The sequence below is a fragment of the Halichoeres trimaculatus genome, unplaced genomic scaffold (genome assembly GCF_033239565.1).
Source record: "Halichoeres trimaculatus isolate MK-OKI-2021-1 unplaced genomic scaffold, fHalTri1.1 fHalTri1_scaffold_22, whole genome shotgun sequence".
Classification (NCBI taxonomy): Eukaryota; Metazoa; Chordata; class Actinopteri; order Labriformes; family Labridae; genus Halichoeres; species Halichoeres trimaculatus.
This window is the reverse complement of record NW_027437200.1, coordinates 20,825,726-20,853,162: the sequence shown is the minus strand read 5'-3', so window position 1 is coordinate 20,853,162 and position 27,437 is coordinate 20,825,726. Positions and strand designations below refer to the sequence as shown.

The 27,437-nt window shown below is 40.3% G+C and overlaps 1 protein-coding gene across 1 annotated transcript in view; it reads left to right on the top strand.

Moving 5' to 3' along the window:
* The first annotated feature begins 371 nt into the window (after positions 1-371).
* gal3st3 (galactose-3-O-sulfotransferase 3) overlaps positions 372-27,437 on the top strand; it is a 49,103-nt gene continuing 22,037 nt past the window's right edge. Inside the window, exon 1 of the mRNA XM_074662202.1 lies at positions 372-696. The gene's annotated coding sequence lies outside the window, so the exon portion shown is untranslated. The remainder of the gene's footprint in view (positions 697-27,437) is intronic.

Genomic DNA, 27,437 nt, shown 5'->3' with positions numbered 1-27,437 from the left:
TAAATCTCCACTAAAAGTGATAATACAGAGCTAAACGTGGAGAGATTTGTAGGGTGTGCAACATTACAATTGTCGCCCCATATGTAAGCTAGCTCTATCACTGTGTGAACGAACTTTAAATATTAAAAGTTTTGACCTAAAAAAAAAAAAAGCGAGGGAGTTGTTTATGTCTCATATTAATTTCTTTAAGAGTGGATAACGTTTTCTGTTTCTGAAACAGTCAGTTTGAGTCCATTAAAGTGCTGTCCAGGCGCCAAAAAGTGCTCGTTTGAACGTTAGAACCGTGTGTGTTTGCGTGTGCGCGCGCATGCTAACGGCCAGCCTCAGCAGCAGCAGCACGCGTCCTTGGCGCGCGCGAGAGAGAGAGAAGCAGAGAGAGAGGGGGAGAGAGAGAGGTGGGGGCAACCGTCTCCCGGTTTTATTGCACGAGGAGTCGCGAGGAGCCTCTGATGACAGACAGACAGCAGATCTCCCGCCTCACCGCCACCGCGACACCTGGATGAGAAGCTCAGCGAAAAGAGGAGCACGGGGAGGCTGAGAGGAGGACAAACGGAGGCTTTAAAAGAAAAGGAGAAGAGGAGAGAGGAGAGGAGGGAGAGCGGGGACAAGCAGCCGGCTGGCCGGGACACAGAGCCCTTCCCGGGGTGAAATCACGCCACTACCGCCTCATCACATCACAGCTCGGGGATGACAAAGGTGGGTGACGGCGTGCTCCCATTGTGTTGTTTCAGCATCCCTCTTCTTTGTGGCGCGTTTAATCCTCACAGGAGAGTTACGGTAAATGTGTATGCGTGTTTTAAAAAGATAACGGGGTCGCTGTGGAACCGGAGGAGCTCCTCATTTGTGTTTCTGCGCTCCGGTGTCTTCCTCGGTGCGATAACCGGGGGACTACATAATACACTGAGAGCTAGTAACGGGAAAAAGAAGGATTTATCATGAAGTGGGGACACTTTGTCTTCGTGGAAATGTAGTCTCTCAGGAGACATGAGTGTGTTAATGCGCCGCGGAGTGATTTCATCCAGCGCGACCCCAAAAATCCAATCTAATCTGGCCCACATTGGGAGGGTGTGAGACCTCTTAAGGAGGTTTTTGTTGTTGTTTATGTCCCGTGACAAGCCTTGTATGTGTGTGTGTGTGTGTGTGTGTGTGTGTGTGTGTGTGTGTGTGTGTGTGTGTGTGTGTGAGGGGGGATGTTTATCGTCTCCTTGAGCGCCCGAGGCTGAGTCTGGCTGATTGATTTCTCCCGTTCAGCCAGATTATGAGTGCGCGGACACCTATGACACACCGGCAAATTAATTAAACAGCACGCAGGAGATTAACCTCGCGAGATTACCAGCGTGGACCCCCTCGTGTGATGGAGAGAGAGAGAGAGGGGGGGGGGGGGTAACAATTAATGACAAACTATTTATATCTGGAGCTTGATTGCAAGTAGTAACCCCAATTGTTGCACGCCTGTTCAATATTTTCCACGACGCAGGTTTGATTCCTCGCCATTAGCTGATTGAGTTAGGTGCTGGGTGTAAGTTGGATGAAGTTTTTCCATCTGATCCTGTTTCACGATCAATTAAGCATTTAGCCAGTATATCATCCAGGTTTGTATTGGAGCAGATTAATCAATAAGCATTAAGTGAATGATGGGATCGGGGAGCTAGGAAGGCAGAGCAGTGAGATAAACTGACGGATTAAATAACAAGGTTGACAAATGAGGTTTTTTTTTTTCCCCTTGGATAATAATCCCAAATCCGTCAAAATGGGTTCTTTAACTAATGAGACAATTAACAGAAAAGTGCAGCTAACGGAGGCTTAATGAAAGCACAAAAACTGGGAGTAAAACCCAATTCTTATTATCATTTTTTCATAACATTAACATAACACATCACTCATAATCTTTTTTTTTCTAGTTTTGTCGCTTTCTATGCAGTGTCTCTCCTGCAAGGCAGAAAAAAGGGATGAAAACCCATGAAAAGCATCAAAGGAATGGACCCTTTTTGAGCGAGGATAAAAAAGGAGACAGATGCAGCAACTGACTCATACACTGAGTCTTTTAAAAAAGGAAAAATCCAGCCTCTAAAATGTATTATTTATATTCTTTTATGTCTGTTTGTTGCTTTTTAAAGTACAGGGTTTAAATCCTGTAAGGTGGAAAAAAGCAGCAAAACCCATGAAAAGAAACAGAGGGATCATCCTCTTTCCAGTAAGGATAGAAAAATTAAATAATAGCTTAGCTGACTCATACATTGAGTTACAAACAAAAGAAGTATTTTAAAAACAGGTATGTTAAAAAAATAGAGTCTTGAAATTTGTAGTCCTGTAAGACAAAAAACGGGGGTAAAAACCCATGAAAGCAATGAAAAACTGGTCCTCTTTCTTAAGAATACCAAAAAAGAAAGATGCTGACTTGACTTGTAAAGTTATTTATAAATGGAAAAAAGAAGAAAATGTAATACGATTGGGATCCTAAATTTCAAGAACCTGTCGGTCGTAGTTTTACGTTTTCACCACGTTACAGTCACAAGTGAAAAAACACCTTAAGCCAGAAGAAAGGAGGAAGAAAATCTTAAATTGTGAAGACGAAATCCCTACAGATTGATAGATAATCACTAAAAACTCAGCATTACTTAGTGTCATCCAAATGAGCCTGAAGGCAAGAAAAAGGGTAGAAAAACCCACGTAGGGCAACAGAAGAATGGTCCTCTTATTAGCAAGAAACAAAACACAAAAGAAGCCAGAACTGACTCACACATTGAGTCATTTTTAGAAGAAAAAATGCAAAAAAAAAAGGTCGCATTTCTAGGCTTCCAAATTTCAGGGTAGTAATTTTTTTGTTTTGTCTCTTGCCAGTACAATTTCAGAGCATGTCATCCTTGAAGGCAGAGATGAGGGGGGAAACACCCACGGAAAGCTGCACAGAAAAGATCCTGTTTTAAGCAATGTGAGGGATGTAAAAGGTGCTGACTCTGACTTGAACACTCAAGACTCAAAATGTGTCTTCAAAATTTTTAGTTTTTATTTGTTTTTGGAGTGTCTGTTTCCTGAAAGGCAGAAAAAAGGGTTAAATAACCCACCAAGAGAAAACAATAAGTCCTTGGAGTCATTTCAAAAGAGTAAGACGAGGAAGGTTGCATGGTGCTTTATTCTGACAGGAATTAGTGATTTTTGGGTTTATGCTCCTGTAAGGCGAGGGAAAGGGTTAAAAAACCCATATCAGGTAAAGAAGGAATTGTCCTTTTTACAGCAAAGAAAGGAAAGCAAAAGATGCTGATTCATAACTGAGGTCACTTAGTGGAAATAAAACTTGAAGGAAGTTTATAATCGAGACTGGGAATTTGTTTTTGACGGAAGATACACGTTAAAAAAAGTCTGTTTTCCTCCTCCTGTGTCTCTTAGGCGTGTAGGTTAGGAGATGAGGAGGAGGCGAGGTGACTTATCAAACCTTCCTTTGCAGCAGGTCATTAACAAACACAGACCTGCAAAGTTTTTTTTCCACTGGCATGTCCACAAGAAAGGACGAGGAGCGAGTGATGAATGTGTGCTCTGCTTGGAGAACAGCATCTCGGGGAATAACAATAGAGGTGAAGGAGGGGAGGAGGAGGGTCGAGCAGTGACACACACATCCTTACGTACAGGCTCACACACACACACACACGTCCGTACACAAAGCCTCTGGAAAAAGTCAATATGATAAAGTGTGTTGTGCTGACTAAGACTCGCTGCATCCCCGTGTTAAACCTCATCACCAGAGTCTTTTTTTGGACGCAGGGCGCCCTTTAAAGGCCGGCACTCCGGGGAGAAAAGTTTATTTATACAATCTGAGGCTGTGAGACAAAGCTCAGACGCTGCTGGCTGTACAGTGGTCCTGAAGATGGTCGTTTTCCCGGCTGGTAGCCAGAAAAGGCCGTACTGTTTACTGCTTCCAAGGAAGTGAAATGACTCAGAGATGTTGGTATGTAACAGGACTTCCTCCGTTTCTCTCGGTCCCCGTTGGGCTGTTTGCAGATGTTTCTGACGGGCTGACTGCGCTATGGTTGGGAGGTCAACATAGGTAACGCCCATATGATGTTGAGAAAGAGAATTTTGCCTCCCTGGGGAAAAATTATGAGCTCACTGCTTAGACATTAAACAGTGCAAGTGTGGCTACATCTTAAGTTCAGTTCAGGCTTTTAAGCCCTGAGTAGTGTCTGTAAGGCACAAACCGCTTCTTTTGAGCCTGAGCAGCGAGACCCACATCCAAAGTGATGCCCTGTTGTGACTTACTATAGCAACCATAAGCTACAAGGTCGTCCAATCAGCAAAGAGATCAGATACTCTTCAAAGTACTGAATACTTACTTCTTTATCAAAGTTAGCATTATTCCTAACATTAAAAATATAAACGTTTATTTATTTATACCATTGCCTCATGGTGGACATAAACACTGCACACTTCTGCATAACAGAAAACAACCCAATAAATGTCGAGATACTATGGTAAATATTGAGTTGTGCTTTAGCTTAGCATGTCTAGCTATTTTTTTCCACCAGGGGGCGCCAAAATCAAAGAAAAGTTAAAGAAAGGCATTAAAAGTAGACTTGTTAAAAAAAAAAAACCTAACAATGCTAGCTGTATATAAAAAAAGAAAATAAAAAATGCTAGCTGTTACAATTAAAAATAAACGAATGCTAACTGTATCAAATTCAAAAGATGAAGATTGCTGATTGCTTTAAAATTGATAACAAAGAATGCTAATAGCATTAGAATCTTAAGAGTAAAGAAAGCTAATTTCATTAAACTCAAATGACAAAGCATGCTAACTGCAGTAGTCAGCATTAGCCAGCAGAATGCTAACTGTCATAAATAAAAAAAAAGAAGTATGCTAAATGCATTGAATTGCAACAGACAAGAACGCTAACTGCTTTAAAATCTGATGACAAAAATTGCTAGGTGTGTAAAAATCAAAAGATAATGAATGCTAACTATTACAATCAAAAGACATAGGATGCTAACTGCATCAAAACCAAAAAGTAAAAATTGCTAACCGTGAAAAAATTCAAGAGAACAATGCTAAACGCCTTAAAAATTGAAATGACAACGACTGCTTATTGCATTCAAATCAATTGTCAAGCAATGCTAACTATTACAATTAAAGACATAGCATGCTAGCTACATTAAAACCAAAAACAAAGAATGCTAACTGTTAAAACAAGAAAAGAATGGAAGAATGTTAGCTTTGAATTGCAAACAAAGAAGAACCCATAATGGTCCCTTGGTGGAAAGCTGAGTGTTGAAAGATATAGCGTTAGCTTAGCATTAGCTGTAAACACAGATACATTAATCCTGCACCGCAGTATGAAACACTGACATATGTGTTGTTTGAGGGCTGAAGCCAATAAAAACATGATTCTCAGCGTTGAAAGTGTGACTACATTTTTAATATAAGTTTTCTATGAAAGAGTTATTGCCCACTTTGGGCTTCCGTAGAAAAGACAGAATCTGATGTGAGCATACTTAATGAACATTTTCAGTGTTTCTGTCCAATAAATGACATGAATGCTTATTTGATTATCAAAATAATTAAACAACACTGGATTTCACTGAACTGTTTCTGCTCTACAGACGAAGTAAGACCATAAATTATAAAACGCCGTTGGATAACTTTCGCCAGGAGGCTGCTGTCATTAATTTTGACATTGTACACGATGATGGCTTCATCCTGCTTCTTGTGGAAGTGTGTTGTTTGGATGTCAGGATGATTTCTACCAAAGCTGACAGAATCAGAGAACGCACCTTGATCTGTCGTTTAACCTTTTCTGAACCCACGGCGCCAGCTTAGATTAAATTCTTACCTGCGCTGACGAGGGATGACAAGCAGCGAATAAAGGAAGCTACAGGGACACGGGTAAAGAAGGCGGTCTTAATGTCTGCGCTGGTATTTTACTTGATGTCATGTTTGTGAATGAGCTCGCCAGCGTCAGCCGCTCGTCGTCATGATGCGGGTTAGTGGAGGTTACGACTCCTGTTAAAGATGGACCACGATCCTGAGTGATTAGAGCCCTCGTGATTAAAAATTAACATCTCAGCTCGCCGCAAGACGACTCTCAGAGTGTGTGTGTGTGTGTGTGTGTGTGTGTGAGTTTATTTTGCTGGATGTGGAAGCAAGCCAGAGTGAGATTATGGCTCCATGTCCAACAAACCGCATAGTTTGACCCCGACAAACACACACAGATGCATTCACACACACCGTGCACTTGATCACATGCTGGGTTAAAGCTGGGAGTGTGAGAGGCTGCTCTTCCAGAGGCATGTACACACACACATTCACACACATTCACACACAAACACACACAAACAAACATTGAACTCAGGCCAACTTTCAGCCACTTTGATGCATTTGTGCAAAGGTGCATTTTCGCCTCTTTGTGGCTCGGGACCAAATTGATTCAGATGTGTGTGAGCGCTCGTGCGTGCACACAGACGGGCATAAACTCAGATTAGAGGTGAGTTAAGCGGTGATGTATGCACATCAGGAGTTCGTAAAGCTCAAAGTGACCCCTCATCCCTTGTGATGTTGCTTGTTAAGGATCCTCCTGAGAATCAGACGTTCTCAGGTGCGTCAAAAACGATGTCAAATGTCGAAAAACAAAGTCCGAAGCGGCTTTTATCCCTCGTCAGGAATCTGAAAGGCTTTTATTGTGCTCGCGTGTCAGCTGCGGTTCTGTCTGTGGCCGCTGGTGCCAGATGAAGACAGATGGACAGGGAATGGGGTGAGGGGGTGGGGTTTTGTCGGGGTCTGGGCCCGGCTCCAGGGAGCTGCCCTTGGTGCGAACGTTTTCATCTACTCGTAGATGTCGGACAGACAGAATCCAGCAGACCCGGGATTAAAACGGTCTGGGCTGGAAGATTACGGGAGCAAAGGCCTGTATCTGGATGTCCCTGATGTTTGGCAGAGCACAAAATGCATTATTTATTATTAATACTCCGAGCATGGCCGGACGGTTGTTGTTGTTATTGTGGTCGGCTCACCGGTCAGACATGAATCTAGCGCTGGACCCTGATGTTTCAATTAAACATGATTTTATGATCTGCGGTGTTTTAATAAAGCGAAAACAGGCGCTGTGTTTACAAAGATGTTCTCTGAATACTAATAACACCATCAAAACTCTGGAGCTTTTTAATAAAAAAAGATGACTTTATTTAATTCACTTTAAATTACATGATGTGGCAGACTCGTAGTATATTTAATAACAAATACAACAAAAAGATTGAATATCGAACCAAAACAATATTACTTTACGCAATCTTTCATTTTCCTTTAAAGGCATCTGCCAGTTCTTTAAATAACTATTGTAATCACGTCTTGACTGAGATGAAAACTTTATATTCCTCTGTCTTATATTGATTAAATGCATTAAAAAGAAGGTTTAATGTAGCCTGACAGGCAAAAATCAGGAAAAAAAAGTCAAAGTCAAAATCTATTGCTTTTAACAAAGTGTGATATTTTCTGAAACACAATCAATAACCTAATTAAGAAGAGATCTGGACTATATCTGATGTCTAACTGGAGGTTTTGAACTCCGAAACAAAGTTTAGACTAGACGATCTTTATGCCCTGAGTACTGTCTGTAAGGTATGGCTAACCCTCAGGGGTCAAATTGCTGATAGGTTGATGCCTTTTCCAGGAAAATACTAAGCAGTGATGTTAAAGAGAGGGGATTGTGCTTTTTCAATCTTTATTCTGTCTCTCTGGCGCCCCCTGTAGGAGCTTTTCATGATTCACAGCTAAAAAATAAAATATCATTCTAATTCTAGTGTTTTAAGAAACCCTTATTCTTTGTTTTGAGCCCTGTTTCCACCAGTTTGGTTTGTCTTGGTACGGTACACATTTTGTGGACAGATCCCATGTTATAGAGATGTACCGCCCCACTTTTTGCTACAAAACTGCAGTGCATTGATTGGTCGAAAGAATCTTTACTTCCTGTGCAACAAAGAACGCAAACAGGATCAGGCCTTACCAATCCATCCAGTACCAAACTTAACTGATGGGCCTTTAGCTGCTGTCTCTTTAGCCATGTTTCCACCAAGCAGACCGGTTCGGTTCGTCTCGGTACGGTACACATTTTGTGGCATTTTCACTGAATAATCCTGGGATGGATCCCCCAAAAACAGGATGAACCGTCCCACTTTTTGGTACGTTACTGTAGTCGGTAGATTGGTTGAAAGATTCTTTTCTTCCCACGCGACAAAGAACGCAAACTGGATCAGGCTTTACCAATCCATCCAGTACCAAACTGTACTGATCTGTACTGGACCGCTTGGTGGAAACAGGGCCTTTAGCTGCTGTCTCTTTAGCCGCGTTTCCACCAAGCAGACCGGTTCGGTTCGTCTCGGTACGGTACACATTTTGTGGATAGATCCCATGTTATAGAGATGTACCATCCCACTTTTTGGCACAAAACTGCAGTGCATTGATTGGTCGAAAGAATCTTTACTTCCCGTGCAACAAAGAACGCAAACAGGATCAGGCTTTACCAATCCATCCAGTACCAAACTTAACTGATGGGCCTTTAGCTGCTGTCTCTTTAGCCATGTTTCCACCAAGCAGACTGGTTTGGTTCGTCTCGGTACGGTACACATTTTGTGGCATTTCACTGAATAATCCCGGGATGGATCCTCCAAAAACAGGATGAACCGTCCCACTTTTTGGAACGTTACTGTAGTCGGTAGATTGGTTAAAAGATTCTTTACTTCCTGTGCAACAAAGAACGCAAACAGGATCAGGCTTTACCGATCCAACCAGTACCAAACTGTACTGATCTGTACCGTACCGCTTAGTGGAAACAAGGCTTTAGCTGCTGTCTCTTTAAGGCTCCCCTGCTCAACTTCCCTCTGATTGGCCAGCTCTATATAAGCCGACCTCAGTGTTTGAGGCCCGTTAAGAGATCCTTATCATCATTTAACCAAATCTCACAAAGACCTGGAAATCTGGTTTGGACCGTTCGCTATCTTCTGGCTCATTAAGAGCATTTTAAAAATCAAGATGATTAGCGTTAGTCTGCTGTGGAGAAATGACAGGATGTCACTATTTAGGATCGACCAATTAAAATCAAGTATTTAATACAGTCGTGTAATGCATGAGTGAAGGATCTGCCAACAGCTGGGTCAAAACAGAAACGTCATAAAACCACCCGAGCAGACGACATGTGCTGAGGATGATGCCGTATTATGAAAAGCTCCAGGAAAGCTTTTAAAGTGAAGTTACTTTAAGTAGTTACAACATTGATTACTTATACATGCCCGTCATTTTATGATTATACCACTCAATCTGATTGCGAAAATCGGATTAAAGTTTTTACATAACTGTTCCTGTAATGAGATTATTGCTTTAAATGGGATTAGAGTGAATTATTGGCGTGCGCACATGCCAGATGTCATGTTTTGCTTCCTAACCTCTCCCTGACTGAATGTTTCTTACCTCGAACCACTGTCCCAACTTGAACTTGGATAAGCGGCGTGTTGAAGGCGTCGGTTGCCTATCAACGCCATCAAAGTGGGTGTTTTATTTACATGCAGGGGTGGCCCTCCTTGTGCCTGTGTTCCCATGAACCCTGTGGAAACACAAACCGTCTGAGGAGAGACGCACAAGGGTTTATAGCACACAGGAGGAGAGCGGTCAGTGAGGACGGACTGTAACAAGAGCCATTCGATACCTTTTCTATAGAATCTGTCGCACAAAATAATCAAGAAACCAGATCCTTCAGGGGGACTATCACATTCAGGCGCATGGGTTTAGGTTTGACTCTGCACTAAAGACTTTTAAACAAGTTCTGGGTTTATTTCTGTCTCCTCTGAGAAAGCTTGTAAACAGAGGAAGGTCTTAAAACTGGGCTTCTTTTTTTATTACACCGGATCATATTCCTGCTTATTAAACAGCCTGCAAGGTGAACGTCAAAACACCGGGACGGGGATTAATACTGGACACCTTGAGCCTGTGCAGCTCAGAGGAATGTGTGTCTTTAAACCTCTAGATTCAGGAAATGAACACCCCTCAAACGTTTTATGGGACAGATAGAAGACAGTGTTAGGAAGACATTTTTAAGATCTTGTTAAGATACTGTAAAAATCTGGTTAAGATATCACAAAGATCTTGAAGTTTTGTGAGATTCTCAAAAAGACATGGTGGTTATTTTGGGAAGATATTATGAAAATCTCGTTAAGATGTGGTAGAGATCTTGGTTAAGAAATCACAAAGATCTTGAGAAAATCTCTGAAAGACCTTGTAAATATATCATGAAGATATTGAAAGAATCATGTGAAAATCTTGTATAGGTATCTTCTCTCATAAGATCTCATAAGCATCTTGTTATGATATCTAAAAGACTTCTTTTGTTAAGATTTTGTCAAGATCTTGATAAAGTGTAGAGATCTTACAAAAATCTTATGACATGAAATTTAAACCTTGTAAAAATATGGTTGTAGTTCTGGAAGAAATTGTAAAAATCTAGAAAAGTCTTGTTATGATTTCTTGAAAATCTCAAGGTATGTATACTTCCATTAAGATTTTATTAAGATATGAAGACCTCTTAAGGTGTTTGCAAAGATCTTGTTAAAATATTTGTGAAGATCTTGATTGAGAATAAAGATCTTGTTAAGATTTCCTAAAAATCTGGATAAAATACTACCAAGATCTTGAGGTCTTGTGAGAATCTCAAAAAGACAGAGATTGTTTTTTTTGAAGATTTCGCAAAATATCCTCTGAAGATGTCACAAAGATCTCATAAAATATCTTGATAATCTTGTGAAGATGTTGTAAAGATCTTGTTAAGAAATCACAAAAATCTTGAGAAAATCTCTGGAAGATCTTGTGAAAATATCATGAAGATATTGAAACAATCTTGTGAAGATATTGCGTAAATCTTTTGAAAATCTTGTAAAAGATATCTTGCACATCTTCAGGTATAAAGATCTCAAACATCTTGTTAAGATATCTGAAAGACCTCTTAGAGATTTTAAGATTTTGTAAAGATCATGATAAAATGTTGAGGAGCTCTTACAAGAATCTTGTGAAACATCTTTAAACAGTCTTGAGCTATAAATGATCTTATTAAGATTTTGTTAAAATATGATGACCTCTTGAGTTGTTTCTAAAGATCTTGTCAGGATGTTGTGAAGATCTTGATTGAGCATAAAGATCTTTTGAAGAAATAGTAAAGATTTTGTCAAGATTTCCTGAAAATCTGGTAAAGATATCTCAAGATCTCGAAGTTTTGTGAAAATCTCAAGAAGATAAAGTGATTATCTTGTGAAGATGTGAAAAATCTTGAAAAACTTGTTAAGATGTGGTTAAGATCTTGGTAAAGAAATCACAAATATTTTGAGAAAATCTCTGGAAGATCTTGTGAAAATATAGACATTGAAATCATCTTGTGAAGATATTACGTAAATTTTATGAAAATCTTGTAAAGATATCATTAATGTCTTCAGATATAAAGATCTCAAACAATTTGGTAAGATATCTGAAAGACATCTTGCAGAATTTGTTCAAATTTTGTAAAGATCTTTGTAAAATTTTGTGGAGATCTTACAAAAATCTTGTGAAATATCTTTAAACCTTGTGAAGATATGGTTGTTGTTCTGGAAGATAGTGTGAAAATCTTGAAAAAGTCTTAAGCTATAAATGGTCTCATTAAGATCTTGAGGTGTTTGTAAAGATCTTGTCAGGATTTTGTGAAGATCTTGATTGAGCATAAAGATCTTTTGAAGAAATAGCAAAGATCTTGTCAAGATCTCCTGAAGATCTGGTTAAAATATCTCAAGATCTCGAAGTTTTGTGAAAATCTCAAGAAGATGAAGTGATTATCTTGTAAACATATTACGAAAAATCTTGTGAAGATCTCAAGAAACATCTTGAAAATATTGTGACGATGTAGAGATCTTGTTATGATATTGTGAAAATGTGAAGTTTTTGTAAAGGTTTTGTGAAGATCTTGATCAAGCATTAAGATTTTACTAAGATCTTGTGAAGAAATCGTAAAGATCTTAAGATATCTTGAAGACCTTTTGAAGATTTCTTGAGGATCTTTTGAAGATGTTAAGATCTGCTTAAGATATCTTGAAGATGTCATCAATTTTCTGTAAAGATCTTTTGAAGATCTTGATTAAGAATTATCATCTTACTAAGATCTTGTGAAGAAATCATAAAAGTCTTGGTAAGATATCTTGAAGACCTCTCAATGATTTCATGAGGATCTTGTAAAAATCCTGTAAAAATCTCATGAAGATCTGTTTTTAGAACGAAATGTTTTTGACAGTTTATGCACTGATTGTTCTACAACACATTTATAGCGGTTTGAACTTTGGGATTAAAGTTTTCTTGAATGCTTTGTTTAGTTTATTTCTCACCAAAGATAAGATTTGTTTTTACTGCCTGAATCCACTGGAGCTTATTTTAAGAAACCTGGATCATTTGTTTCCAGGACTATGATGAAGGGCCGCTCCAGCACAGTGGAGTCAGGCCTTTGAAATAGATTTTTGTTCTGTTTCCTTTTGATTCATCTCCTTTTATTTCCACCGTTTCCCCACACACTGTCTTCTCCCTGATATGTTTGCTCTAATAAACCAGAGGAGCGTAATGAGTGTGGAGCTGCCCAGGCAGGCCGGTAAAAGTCTCTGTGAAATGCTAAAGGTGTTTTCTCCAGAGTCGTACAAACCCTGCCAGTGTTAGTTAGAGACGGAGTTTAAACCCCACAGGCAACCTGGCGCGTGTGTTTGTCGGTACGTGCCCTGTAAAGTTTGTTATTGTGAGTTTCTGAGGCCGCGTGCCGAGCTTTATCTGTTCACACCAGTGTCTTTGTTTGAACCTGTGAGTGTGTGTTGGACAGGAAGGGTGTAACAGAGGGCGCCCACCCCTGGCGGTTCAAGTCTGGCCTCTTAATTAATCCTTTTTTTGGCTGGAGGGTCTCTGTTATCAGGCCATTACAGAGAGCCTGGCTGTGTCCGAACAGCACGGCACAGGTACACACACACCGAGGCAACTCATGTACTTATGAGGACACTCAGGTTTCAGACATTCCTCGGGTTACCCTGAAACTGTCCAAGAGTAAGACCAGTCCTACACAGAAAGAGCTTATTTCTGTACTTTGAGCTACTTTGTTCAACCACTTTACACTAATCAGACACGTGCTAACAAGCTAAAGAGCATGGCATAAAGGGAATAAGGATGTCTGACTGTATTTGTCAGCTAAACCGTAAACAATTTGAAGACTTTATATCCTTTTTACCCACTTTTATAGATATTGTTCTCCCAGGCGGTGGCTTGTACTCTAGTTCGACAACCGCCATCAGCTCTCTGAAGCCTTCACCTTTCACCAAATTAATGGGAGCATATCTCCAGTTAGCATTTTGGTTATTAGTGGGCTAATCTTCTTTGTGTGTCTTAGCATTGAACAAGTCTTGCATTGCACACTAGCTTCATAGTTTTCTTCAAAATACTTCCAGACGTCACTTCTCAGACGGTTCTGCATCTGTTTTGCTTTTGCTTTTGCTTTAATAATATGATCCCAGAGAGTTGCTGTCGTAAAACATGTTTTTGCTGAAATCTGGCCTGGTGTGCTGAAGCCATGGCCGGAGAAGTCAATAGACTTGAATGATAATGGGGTCAATGGCGAGTACACAAGTACTTGTACCCATTCCTAATGCTAACTGGATCAGACAGGATCTAATGATGCTCTTTACAACAATGAAAGGTAGATTATTTATTACTTCCATTTGCCCCTGAGTCACTTTGTCTTGTGCGTGAAATGGAAGATTTGATCTGTATCAATATCTTCTGGCACCATGGGCAGTGGAAAAGTTATATTTGAGCATTGAGAAAAATCAAGTCATCAAACGAAGAGCTTAGAGGTGAAAATAGTGACAGCAGAAGTAGTAGAAGAACTTGCTAATGCGCCCTTTAAGTAGCAGAAAAGTATTCAATCAGACTAAAGACCAAGTCTTAGATTCAGGTAACTTTCTGCTTTGGCGCTAGAAATGGAATTGTTTTTCTGGGCTCTGTTTTCCATGAGCACCATCATCTATTGTCATTAAGACATGACGATTGCCAAGGTGTGCATTTGTATTAAAAGCAGAAGAATGGAGAGGGAATAGTCTTTTCAACACTTCTTCTACTTATTCAAGGCCAGATCTTACTTCTCACTGCTGGCCAGTATAATGTCATCAAATGGACTTTCAGTCCTCGCGCTGTAAATGGATTTATGTACTTCCAGGAATTCTGACCCTACGACAAATACTGGGAAAGTGCGTTTAGAAACAACAGATTTTAACGCTGATAATCTCATTTTGAATCATGGATTATGAGCTCATAAATATATAATGTCCTTTTCTATCAAATGTCCTCAAGATTCAAAGTGTCCTCATTCTCTTGCTCTTTAACACCATAGTCCTCACAAAGATACCTAAACAAGAATGTGCATCCTTATACACACACACACACATGCACAAACACAAACAGCATGCATTGCACTGGACACACAGTAAATACAGGTGTGCAAGCTGTCGGGCAAACACACTGGTTTACCCAAACAAAGACTGAGCACACAAATCTCATGCACATACTTCCACCTCATCACACACACACAAACACACACTCTCTCCTTCCTTTAACTTTTCCTGTAACACACAGCAGTATCAGTTTGGGCAAGCTGACTGCAGAGGTGTCTGGATGTTGGTTGAGATGCTCGGGCTGTGTGTGAAATCAGTGGTTAGACAGTTGCTGAAATACCTGCTGTGGCTAATAATTCTTCTACTACAGTATGTCTGAATTATTGTCTTAATACTGCAAAAGTTAGCATTAGCATGCAGGAAGATCCTAATAAATGGGGTCTTTTTCAGTGTACAACTCACTGTACGAAATATAAACTCTGAAGGCACAGGATTTCAAGATAAAAAACTCAAAAAGTTAGCTTTATATTTCGAGTCAATGTGTAGCTAATCTGTTAGCTCAAATGAACAATGTCACACTTTTAGATGTAGATTGCTCATACCTATAACTGTATTAACAGGCTAATGCAGCTAATGTTTTATGGTTAGCTAAGTCAAAGTTTTTAATTTTTGAAGTTAGAAGTATTAGTGTTGAAAGCTTTGTTGCGCTAAACATGCTAGTTGAGCTAATGTTTAACTGCTAGTTCAAAGAGGAAGAGTCAACCCAGTTTTTCTTACTCAAAGATAGCTAGCTTATTAGCTTAACATGCTAATTTGCAGCTAGTGCTACAGCATAGAGTATATAACGTAGATTTGGGCTACATTTTGGAAATGATGAGTCATGCTAACTTTTCATTGACTTAGCAAAAATGAAAGATGCAGAGCTGGAATTAGCTTTTAGCCTAGCCAAAATATTTCACTGTTTGTGATTACAGAAACAGGACAATTCAACCCCCCCCCCCAAAAAAAAAAAATTGTATCATGCTTAAAAAAAATGGAACAGGCTTTTTAACATTGACGTGGATGGGATCTGTTGGGCTTTCGGAACAAGCCTCAAGTGGACAATTTTGGAACTGCAGTTTTCAAAACTTCCTATATGGCTTCATTTATGAATAGCTACGGTTCATCCTAGTGTGAGAACAGATAAAAACTACCTCTCTTTGCTGCTGCATGCTATGCAGAGTAACAGCTGAGTGGTCAATTCATTTGAATGGGAAATAACCAGGAAAAACAGACAGTTTGAATATTTGCCAGTGTGCTGCTTTGCTTTTAAACAGGGAGGACCATTTGGGCTGCCTCATTTATTCAAACTGAAGTATTGTCCTTTTTCCTCCATCTGATGTTTCTGCCACTTGCCTCTGACAACCTTCTGTCAACACATTTTCTTTGTTTTCCCTCTTCCCTGAGAAGAGCTTTGATTTTTCTATCGCCGTCTGAGTCGTCTTCAGTGAGGCAGCAACAAATCCAGCAGAATCCATTTCTGTAAATGCAAGCAACGGCTTTTCGGCTTTTCTTTTACTTCATTTCGTCTCACTTTGCTAACCTTTCCCACATTGTATGGATTCACATATAAAACCCGACCATCCGTCTTCCTACTCTCCCCAGAATAAAAATCCTCTCCGTCTTTCCTCTGTTTTTTTTTTCTTGAAGCTCGGTTCTCGCCCGTCTCTGCTCCACACCAAAGTTCTGCCGCAGGCAGCGTGCCATCTGCTTTTGACATTTTTAGAATAAGGAGAACTTGTGAGAACAGCATGTTTATTGTCCCATTTTTGGTAAATAATTGAGAGTCCAGCTCTCCGTCTGCAGCAGCCGGGCCATCTGAAGGCATCGACCGACACAAAGCCGCACTGACGCTCTGTGGAAAATCTGGAATTTGGAATCCGTCGCTCTGATTTCAATCTGCTGTGGTCCGGATGTGACAGTTGGAGCTGAAACCAGAATGAAGCGCGTCTATTGTCAGTCCAGCAGTTGTCCTTTGACCTTTCTGCTACGCTGAGTGCCAGAGATGAGCCTGAAGAGCAACCACAGCTACATGGGTGTGAGCAAAATATGCACAACAGCCCTTTATGTCACGTTCACAGCGGGGAGGGGGGGTCTTGAAATAGTCTCAGTCTCATACATTTTTTCCTGGAGACTGACGTGAAAGTGCACATCGATCAGGTGGTTTCTGAGTCTCCCTGGTTCCAAACCACAGGTGGACAAGTCCTCAGTCACTCAGCAGTCCCCCCCAGTTGTCTCCAAAGCAAGTCTGCATGCAAATTAATTTGCTGGTCCCAAGCTCTGAGGAAGGAGGGGGTTCATTTGTAGTTCTAACCATATGTACAGTGTTTGTTTTTTTACTCACTTTTTGTCTCTTCCGCAACATTACTTCTCTCTTCAACAGCGTCTATGACGACTACAAGCAACATCTAAAGACTCTAGCATCTCCAACAACCCCAGCAATTCTGCTTGGTGAGGATGTAGTTGGTAGATACCATAGACTGTAAAATATCGACGTCATCTTGCTTGACAAAAACTGCTCCCCCTGGTGGCTGGCTGCAGTATAGGTCAAAAAATCCATCTCCCCAGTCATTCCAGATGGGCTGTGGTCAAACTTTAAAAAACTGATTCACCTCGTAGAAATGTTTCTCACATCTGATTGTTGTGGTGGTTTGAAGATATTATTTGGCTGCCTTGTATTCAAGTTCTCTTTTTTCTGAAAAGTTTTGTTTTAATTAGTTATAAGAGGTTAAAAACAAGGTTTTGCGTCATGTTTAGCAATAATTGACAGCTGCCATTCTTGTGTATTTTTTCAGGGATTGTAAAATATGTCGGGAGGTAGAGTGAAGAAGTAATTAGACTATTGAAAGAAAAAAATATATATATTTATTTGTCGCCCAGCTCCTCTCAGATTCTCCCAGAATCCTTCACAGTCTCTACTGCACAGAGGTGTGAAAAAATATTGATACAGAAATATATCGTGATACTCTGAACTCCAATATAACACCAATATTTTTGCAAAAATAAAAATTCATATTTTAGCCGAGTTGGAAGTCTAATTCAGCTTCCGCACTTCCACTGCAGTAGATGGCGCCGAAGAGCTACTACCCTGTATGTTACCCTGTATGAAATGTCATCTCAAAGTATGTTTAACATATTTAATTTCTTAATTTGATAATGTGAGATTTTGTTGTACTGAGCAGGTCAGTATGCCATAGACATCAATTATTTCCTTTTTCCTTTAATTTAGAGTAATATTTTAGTTTACATAAGCATTATCTCTAATTTTTCCTTAATTAACTATGAAGGGAATACCATGATATATGACAATATATTGTACTATCGAATGGAGATTTTCTTGTCAATACTCACCCTTATTTCTGGACACTAAACTAAAGTAAACTACAAACTGAGTTTTTAAAGTTTGATTGTTGTCAAGTTTTAAACAATAACACTACTTAAATAACTTAAAACATCACCTTGTCGCTTTGCACCATGGGAAAAGTTGTCTCGAACAATGAGAAGTACAATTAAAAAGATGATACATGGAATCCAAAACAAATGCATGCCTTGGCAAGAGTCACAGTGGTGCTAATGGGATATGTCTTTATCCCCTTTAAAACACTACCAGTTCCAGCCACAGGTGTCACTGCAGTCAACACCAAACACACTAAGCTCAAGTCGTAAACTAACACAGTTTCTTGTAAATATTAACCCCCAGTTCTTTGTAAACCACCTGAATAGGAGTTCCCTAAACTATCTTGAAACAGACCACAGTATCCCACCTCCTAATTTCCCCGTCATCACCTCAGACTCACACAATTAACTGGGGACCGCGTCTCTATCAGTATGATAAACGGGCGATTTGCTTGCTTCAGGGACAATCAACAAACGAGGCCCCTAATTAAGCCTGTTTGACCCGATCATAATTGGGTTTGAACCAGGAAGCAGCCTTGTTAAGAGGCTTCTAATTACATTCAGGAAATTCCTCCATCAGAGCGGTGTTGGCTTGATCGAGCAGTTATTGATCTTGCTTATTGCTGCTTTCTGGGGCTTATTGGCTCATTAAGTCTTGTTGTTTTTGTAGATGAGGGTGAAAAACCAACACGGGTGAAGGTTTGGTGTGAGGGGTGATGGTAACCCAGATGTATTGACTGTCGTTCCTCTACGATAGAAGTCTCCTTTTAACTGTTTTCACAACCTGATCACGGTTTCCCTCACTTATTATCAACCTCATAGTCTGGCGCTGTTGCTTTCTGCTGCAGGCTTATTGGTTTTATTCACCTCGTGGCTGTTCAGTGAGTTTTAATAAACATAGTCTCTCCTCAGGCTGGTTGTAAAAGCGTAATGGGGGTTTAAAACACTGAGGTTGGTGTGATTGTCTGGAGGAGTTAAATCCATTTAGAAAACTCCAAACAAACAGCGGTGAAGAGCCCAGAACAGCTGCTCAGTCATCCCAGGTGTGAACGCACCAACTGTATGAACTTATCCTTTAAAGTCGCCTCGCATTATCAGTTGGTCGTATCTGTCATCCTTATTTTAAGTATCCCTGAGTAATAACTCCTCTGTTTACCCGTGTACTTCAGTGTTTTGACCCATTTTACTGCCGTGCTTACAAGCGTATCTGATGCAAATGAATTTCAAGCATCATCAAAAATAAAATAGCTGAGTTATTATTAAAGACTACTTTGAAACTGAAAGCAGCTCCAAGTCTTAATCTGTTTCCCACTGAGTGTGAGTGTAAACATTTCCCTGTTGGTGGGAAACTATTTCTGATTTAAAAATGAAGAACACAAGCTTCATAATTCACCAATTCATGCAACTCAAATTTACTTTATCTGCACATGAGAGGAATTGACGATCAATACATTCACCATGGATCTTGACGTTTTTTTGGACTGATAGAAGGATTAAAGATGGATAAACAGCCAATAGGAAGACTTGGTGGTCCACACTAACTTTTGTGCTAACTTGAATAGCACATAACATTATATGCAGACGACACAATTCTTTGTATTTCTTACTTAAAAAAACAACAACAGAATAGTGACTCTCTCACAGTAACAACAAATAAACATGCTTCCCTAGTTTAGGAATTTGACGTGCAAAGAAAATCCAACACCCAACTAGGGATGGGTACCAAAGAAGGTACTTTTGAAGGTACCGACCAAATTCCATCTGTAGTACCAAGTACTTATTCTGAAATGCAGAAAAAAACAGCATGAAATGCTGATTGGCCTCTGACAAGACGGATAGCTAATTATGGTTTAGGATTTTTGGGGTTTTGAAGTAGCCACAGGGGTGGGCGACCAGATTTTGTGGATGTGTTCGGTTAAGGCGTGTGTCACTTTTACAGAAAAACAGTGGTATTATTTTGGCTTTAGTATATTGTATCAAAAATATTATGTTTTTTTTATATTGAAATACATCTGAAAAAAGTAGGATAGTGTCTAACCTGAATATTTGGTCATGTATACAGCTGTAAAGATTAGGGGTGCACTGATCACAATTTTCTGGCCGATCACCGATCTTTAAAAAGCCTGACCTGCCCATACCGATTTGGGCCGATACCAATTTTTACTTTTTATTTTTTATAACTGACAGAATATGCCTTCAATGTTCCAATCTTATTTTATTGAAAATCATTGAACAATACCTGTGAAACAATAAAATCTTTATGTTTTAACTTAAACAACCAATAAAGTGTCCTGAGTTTTAGGTCTCAGAGCAAAAAGCAACAATGGCTGGCTGTCAGACCTTCCCTGAGGTATATAAGATCAGTTTCACATGTATGGATGGGCCGATCACTGATCTCTGATCCCTGATCACAGACCCCCCAAAATGAAGGAAATCGGCATCAATCAATTGCCCAGCTGATCGATCGATGCATGTCTAATCAGGATATCCCCATCCAAAGGAGCATTAATTCTTGTTCTGGGCATGTTCTGTCGCTGTTGTTGTTGCTGCGGCTGCTGTTGCTATGGATACAGGAAGAAGAAGTGGAAATGACGGGCATTGCATCATGATGTTGTCCGTGTGTTGCTGTTTTGATCGGTATACCATGTAGAGGAGGTCCTCGACTTACGTTGTTTTGACTGTACAATGCCAATAAATATATATACGTAAGAAAGTAGAGAAGGTTTCAAAGTTGCGTCACTCTCCTACAACACATACTAGTTTTTGACATGTATAAACTTTCTCTCGAGTCATCAGACGCTGGAGATCAGAATACTTTATGATCCCCCAGGGGCAATTTTCTTTCACTTACATCCTTTTCAAGACATACAAGAAAACAAACACTGAAATGAGATGAACCTAGAAGCTCGCTAGCTACCCAGCGCCCCCTTTGCAATAGATATGAAAAAACAACATTCGGAGAATAGAGGGGAAAAAAGGTCAATTCCAGGGTATTCCCAACAGGGGGCGTAGTTTAAGATTGAGAAAAAAAAAACACCACAACATATAAGCACATGATAACAACGAGCATAAGCACGGAGACTTGCACAAATGTCACTGCGTCGTGTCATGGTGTAAATTGTCTGTGTTTGTGGGCTGTAATTTTCTCAGTATCCTCACCTTTTTTCGCATCATGGACACACAAAGGAAAGCAGGATATGTTTTCCCATGAATATGAAGTATAATACATGTATTTGGATTTTAATTAAGAGATTTAGGGGGTATTTAGAAAATCTGACTTACGCGGAATTTCAGGTTACGTCATGTCGTAAGAACAGAACTTGTTCATAACTCAAGGACCACCTGTATTTGGGTTATTCCGAATGTTTCTGAAACCGGAGTATTGTCCTTAACCTGGACACTGACTGCATGTAAACGTAGGCAGTGGTTCTGACTGACTTCGCTGAAATAATCACAGGAAGAGAGTGAGTTGCGCCACTTGCCAGCCATAAGAGAAACCACAGGGTTCCCGCGGATCCTTGAAAAGTCTTAAAAGGCATTGAATTCATAACTCTAAAAATAAGGCCTGAATTGGCATTAAAAAGTCGTAAATCCAAATTTCAAAAGTCTTAAAAGTTTGAACACATTGGTAAGATTAATGTTAGTTTGAAGTAAAAAAAATATTAAGTAACATTTATCTATTTTTCTAAATAATTTCCTGATTTACTCTCGTGGCAACATTGAGTAATCACAGTAGCGGAAATAACAAAACGGTGATGTAGTTGCACCAGGAACTTTTAAAGCAGACGCATGTCTTGGTTCTACCTAGGGTGCCTGGAGAGAGAAAAAAATGAGGGAAAATTGGCAAAAAAAAAATTCAAAAGTGGCTTAGGGAAATTGATTATGGCAGCAAAATGGAGAATTAAATTTGAAATTAAATTTCAAAAACCATGTCAAAATTCCAAAAATGGTTGTGACAGTGGCCAAAAGAGATGAATGGGGGTAAAATAGGCATAAAGTTGTAAAAATGGGGTTCAAAAAGGTCAAAAGTGATATTGTATGTAAAATAAACATTGAGTTAAAATTGCCTAGTTTCGTTGTTTCAATTGTGGTTCGTTGTCGACTTGTTTTTAAATTTGGTTTCCAACGTCATTAAAAAAAGTCTTATAAAGTCTTAAATTTAACTTGCCTAGAGCTGTAGGAACCCTGAACCCGATGTCAAGCAATACTTAAGAGACAGAAGAATGAAAGATGAAGAGGGTATGTTGCTGGGAATGAAACTTTTGTGAATAGATTTTTGCCCTAGTATACCAGGACAAGGACAGTCGTCCAGTTAAGTCACACGATCAGGTTAGCTTAACCAGCAGATAGCGAAAGCTGGCCTTCGAGGTCCAATCCAACATCTGAGATACCAAGACTCAAACTGTTAAGTTGAAATGGTAACTCTGAGAGAAAGGTGTCAACACAGTGCTCTTAATGGCACTGGGCCCACACAATAACAAGCAGGTGGTTTTAATGCCGAGGCTGTCTGTTGTATAAGAACAGCGTCTGTCCGTCCACCTCCGTGGAAACTCTCTAACTCGCTGATGAAAGCCGACAAGCTTTGAAACGAGCTTCTACATATTCTACAGTAGAGCTGCGGAGCCTTTAATGTTCCTTCTGTCTCTATCCATGACAGCGTCTCTGCTTAATTGCAAGGTGCCGACAGCTTTTTACTTTCCAGCTATGATGTCTGCAGAATCAAAGCTCTCTAAGTTAAGAGAGCGCTGTTGAAAATCTACTGTAACTCTGCGAGAAGCTTGCGTGTTTAGATTAATAAATCTTGCTCATTTGTCATCCTGATAAAGAGGGAGCTTCTCTTTTATCTCCGGCACGAAGAGAAAAACCTACACTGCAGCGGAATAAACTGTCATCCAATAAAATCAGGAACACAAAATCGGATGTGGTCCAAATGAACCTGCTGGATGGCTCAGCTCCCTCAGCTCCGCGCTGGTAATTGGCGTCGAGCTTAAGTACAGCGCAGCGGCACAGGGGGCTTTTTACAAACCCCACAACTGAAGCCGAACACAAAAACAAAGTGGGTACAACAAAACAGTCAGCTCGGTTGACGTGAACTCCACAGGGCGGGTCAGTCGACCGGCAGGAAGCTGTGATCTCGTCTGGTCGAGGAGCTTTAGGGCTTTGCCTCAGAACATCAAATTAATTTGGCAGAGAGGAAGCCTGCGTCTTATGTAAATGAACAGCTGAGTTGCAAAAGCACATTGAGTTCCCTGAGCAGAATATGAATGCAGATAAATAAAGGGGAGGGAGTGATATTTGGAGTGTTTCACCCAGAATATAACACACATACACACACGAGTCCCCTGCTGTTCTCAACTGTATGAATAAACACACTCACAACTCACCCAAACTAAACATGGCGTGCTTATGCACCAAATTACTTTTTCATTTTCAGTGGTGATCGAGGCGTTCTGCCTGCACGAGCTCCAAAGTGAGGCTGCCTACTGGAATAATTAGAAAGCTCTTCAATGTTCATTTCTAGCCGAGGCAGAGAGAAAACAGAGAGTACTCACAGTGTTTGAATGTGGTGTGCCTGTGTTTCAAAGGTATTTCTATAAAAAAAGATTTTCTTGCAGAGAATGAACGCCATTTAGTGAAATTCATTTAAAGTTAGTGCAGAAGTTGTGGAAACGCAAACTAGGACGTTACATTTTATGTTTTCGTTCTTTTTGAGATCTACTTGATCTTCATATTTCCCTCCTGTGCTACTTTGAAGTCTTTTATCTAAGTATGTCAACAAAAATGAAAGGATAGCCTAAAAATTCATCCCTTTATCTTTTATTAGCTTGCCTTTATGTTGTACCATACTTGCTAGCTAAAAAATTTCCCCTTGGTTTTGCCTTCACTTTGACTATTATATGCTAATTAACAAGCTAACACCCAAGTCGAAACTAAAGACCCTCCAAGGTTTAGTCAACATAATCATACTAGCATGTTTTACTAGCTTATATAAGCATTTAGCTAAAACTCAGTTGTTTATATGTTGAGGTGCAACCTTAAAAGAGTGCTAGCATGGCAGTTAAGTAGCAGTGCTTTGTTGTGCTAGCAATGAAGGATGGTGGAGGGTCTAGTTTAGCTTTAGCAAAACAGGGATGCATCTCTTGATCTTGACCCTTCTCCCAAAAAATTGGAAAAATTAAATCTTTTCTGTAAAAAATAGAATTGAAGTTTTTTGCAAAAATTTGCAGAAATTCAAAAAAATGTCAAAACTTGAAAAATTCAACAATTACCCCCCCCCCAAAAAAAAAATAAAAAAAAATAAAAAAATAAATAAAAAATTAAAAATACAAAAAAAAGAGTTTTTTTGCAAGAGGTGATGCATATTTATTTTAACAAAATGTTAACCCTTGATTTTATTTATTGTCAGTGTCTTTAATCATCAATACCCTTTGTAAGAAAAATAGAAATTCTTTTTTTTAATAATATTTTTTTAAGCTACAAGGAGCCACTGCAAAGGAGTCAGAGAGCCGTGTGAGGCTCCAGAGCCACAGGTTGAAGACCCTTGCTCTAAAGGAACCCATGTCTGAGTTGGGACAAAACTACAGGGCCAAAAAAAGCTGGTGTCACATTAAATGTTAGCAGAATTGAATCACATTGTTTGTACGTTAAGCTATCTCTGGTTGTTTACACCTCGTGCCTCCACGATGCAACGGCAGGGCTGTGTCAAGGTGCTCTGCTGGAATCTCAGGGTATAAAAGGCTTTGGTTCAGGAGTCTGCAGTGCATTTTAAATCTGTTCGGTGGAGTTAAGAATCAGGTGGGGAGGTAAGTAAAAGTAGGTCAGACCATCAGGTACGGTATCGCTTGTGTCAGGTGTAAATATTGCACTTTTTCAAGAAAGTCAGAAACAGAAAGTTGCATCCGACATGGACAAGACGTGACAACAAAGAGGTTTCCGGCGCCGTCTTTCTTCAGGGCATTGTCTTTCAGTCTTAGCCACTAGTTTCAGAAATGATCACAGAAAAAGGTCTCAGTGTTAGTATCAAGACGCGCTCCTCATTTGACTTCGCCGGAGGGTAAATCGTCTCACTGATGCTTTTCGGTCTTCCCCTCTTGTTCTGTCTCTTGATTTGGCTCAAGGCACTTGCCGGTAACAAATGATGTAAGAGGCTTTCATCAATAAGCACAGGGCCCGATGTCGGATCTGCCACTCAATCAGACTCCCGTTTTTGCTCTCTACATCTTGTTCCCAATTTGTCCACGGCAAATCTCTTGCTTCAATCTTTCCCCTGTTCACTCACCAAGTCCTTCTCTCACCCTACTTTCTCCCCGTCTCTGCCGCGCTCTCATCACTCTCTCTGGGGGGTCATTTGAGGGAAGATAAAGCCTGTATCTGAGGGTCCGCGGGGAGTCTATCCTGCAGACGAGTAATGATCCAGACACACTCCCAGGCACAAACCCACAGACACGCATGGGAGGGAAAGCAGCTGCACACACACGCATGGACATACATGTGCGAGTAGAGCTACACACTCCATTTGGTTGCCTCTCTAACAGGTCCAGGAACAGGGTGGGGCAGATGCTTAAAAAGCACCGTAGGGACACAAGCCAGAGAGCTCTGTCGGCCTTTACTGTTGAGATAAAGGGTTAGAGGGTAGAGAGATGGAGTGAGGAAAAGCCCAGCGGAGAGGTGGAGGAGGAGGGGAAGTCAGGGAGGTGCAGTTCAGATTAAAGTAATGAGCATTGGAGGGGGACTGTGGGGAGGGAGAGCGCGATAAGAGAAAGAGGCAGAGGCTGTAGCGTTATTGTCTCAGGGCTTCTGCAAATCTAAAGTTTTCCTGCGTATGTCGGATTAAACTCTGGACGCCATAAACCAACCGCCAACCGCCAAGAAACGGGCTGTAAAAGCATCGGTGGCTGGACGACAAATTACTTGTGTTCCTTCAGGGACAAAAGATGTTGAGCAGAATAAATCTTCACTCTACCTAGTCTGGAGCAATTGTTCACACTGAACAGGTCCTGATTGAGCAGATTGGATTGTTTGAAGGCTGCACGGCACATTATGATACCACAAGACAAGATTTTACAACCCTAGAGACGTAGTGCGACCACAATCATTCAGCTCTTGTTGGAACAATCCCAAACAAACAGAAGAGACATGATCACCAGGTTTGACTCCTCCCAACATCTGGGCTCAGTCTTTTTCAACATAATGACATGGTTACGATACGAAAGACAAGACTTGAAGTAATGCAACACTGTCTTTGACTGGGTTGGACTTGAGACTCATGGAAGTGATTGATCAAGACAGGTCGTAAGGTGAGGTCATGAGTCAGGGCATTGATGCTGAAGAGGAAGTGGTTCAGCATCTCTTTCATGTACATCGACCAGCGACTATTGGTAATCGTTGATCTAGACTTCCGGCCCTTGCAGGGTGACTGCCCCCGAGGTCTGCCCAGCAAGTAGGGATGGGCATTTCAAGCAAAAACGTTTGGCCAACATTGGCTTCGACAAAGGGAGAAGGCCATTGCTTGCTTGGCGTGGCCATCATCAGACCTTCCTCTTGGGGTGACGAAGCTTTCGGTTCATTGCTGAGGACTGCGCCCGAACCTGTAGCCTCCTAGTCTGGCTCCGCTTGTTGTGTCAGTTCGTCGTAACCAAGCTAATTATGATCTAGTTTGGACATGGTTTGTTTTATTTTGAAAGTCACTGGGTGTTGTAGGGTGGTTTCCTGTCCCACTCAATCTCTGTTTTTATAAAATTGACTTGTTGTGCCCATGACCAACATCTGCTCACTGTTAAGTTTCTGTATCTTAATACGACACAACTGGAGAGGGAAAACGGACCTGAGTTCTAAACCCTGCCCGTCCCTGCTTTCAACTACCCCCCAAAAAAGTTATGCTACAAAGCAGATTTGTCCTTCGCGAATCATGCTAATCATACCAAGCAAAAGACCTGTTCGATATTTGCTCGTAACTATTCATAATTCTCCATCCTGTTGCCTCCTGGTCTGGCACTGTTCATTACGTCAGTTTGTTGCTTTGGTCAAGTTAAAACAAGATCCGGTTTGGACACGGTTTGCTTTATTTTTGAAGTCAATGGTTTCTGTGTACAACTTCCTGTCCCGCTTGACCTGCTTTTTTGTGAATTTGATGCATAGTAGCTACAGCATCCTGTACCTAAATCATACCACACAAAATAATTCCTAACTAAACAGAATTATCCCGCAGAATCCAGTCACAAGTGATGATCTCAAAATCAAGAGTGAGGAAAAAAAAGCTGCAGTTCATTTAGTGTCCACTTGAGGCTGACCTTGAAAGCTGTGATGCCTCAATGATACCCAGGTTAAAATGACTGTTTTTTTTTTTTTGTTTTTTATTTTTATCAAAGTCTGTTTTATTTTTATTTTTTCTGTAGTGACAAAAACAAAAACAACAACAAATAGATGAACAGTCAGGGACTAAAAAAAACAAGCCCCTGTCCCGATCCCCCTCCCAAAATTTCCATACAGGGTTATCAATATTCAGCCAGACTTTTAAAATAACAATAAAAATAAAAATAAATAAATTAATAAATTATATTTATATATATATATATATATATATATATATA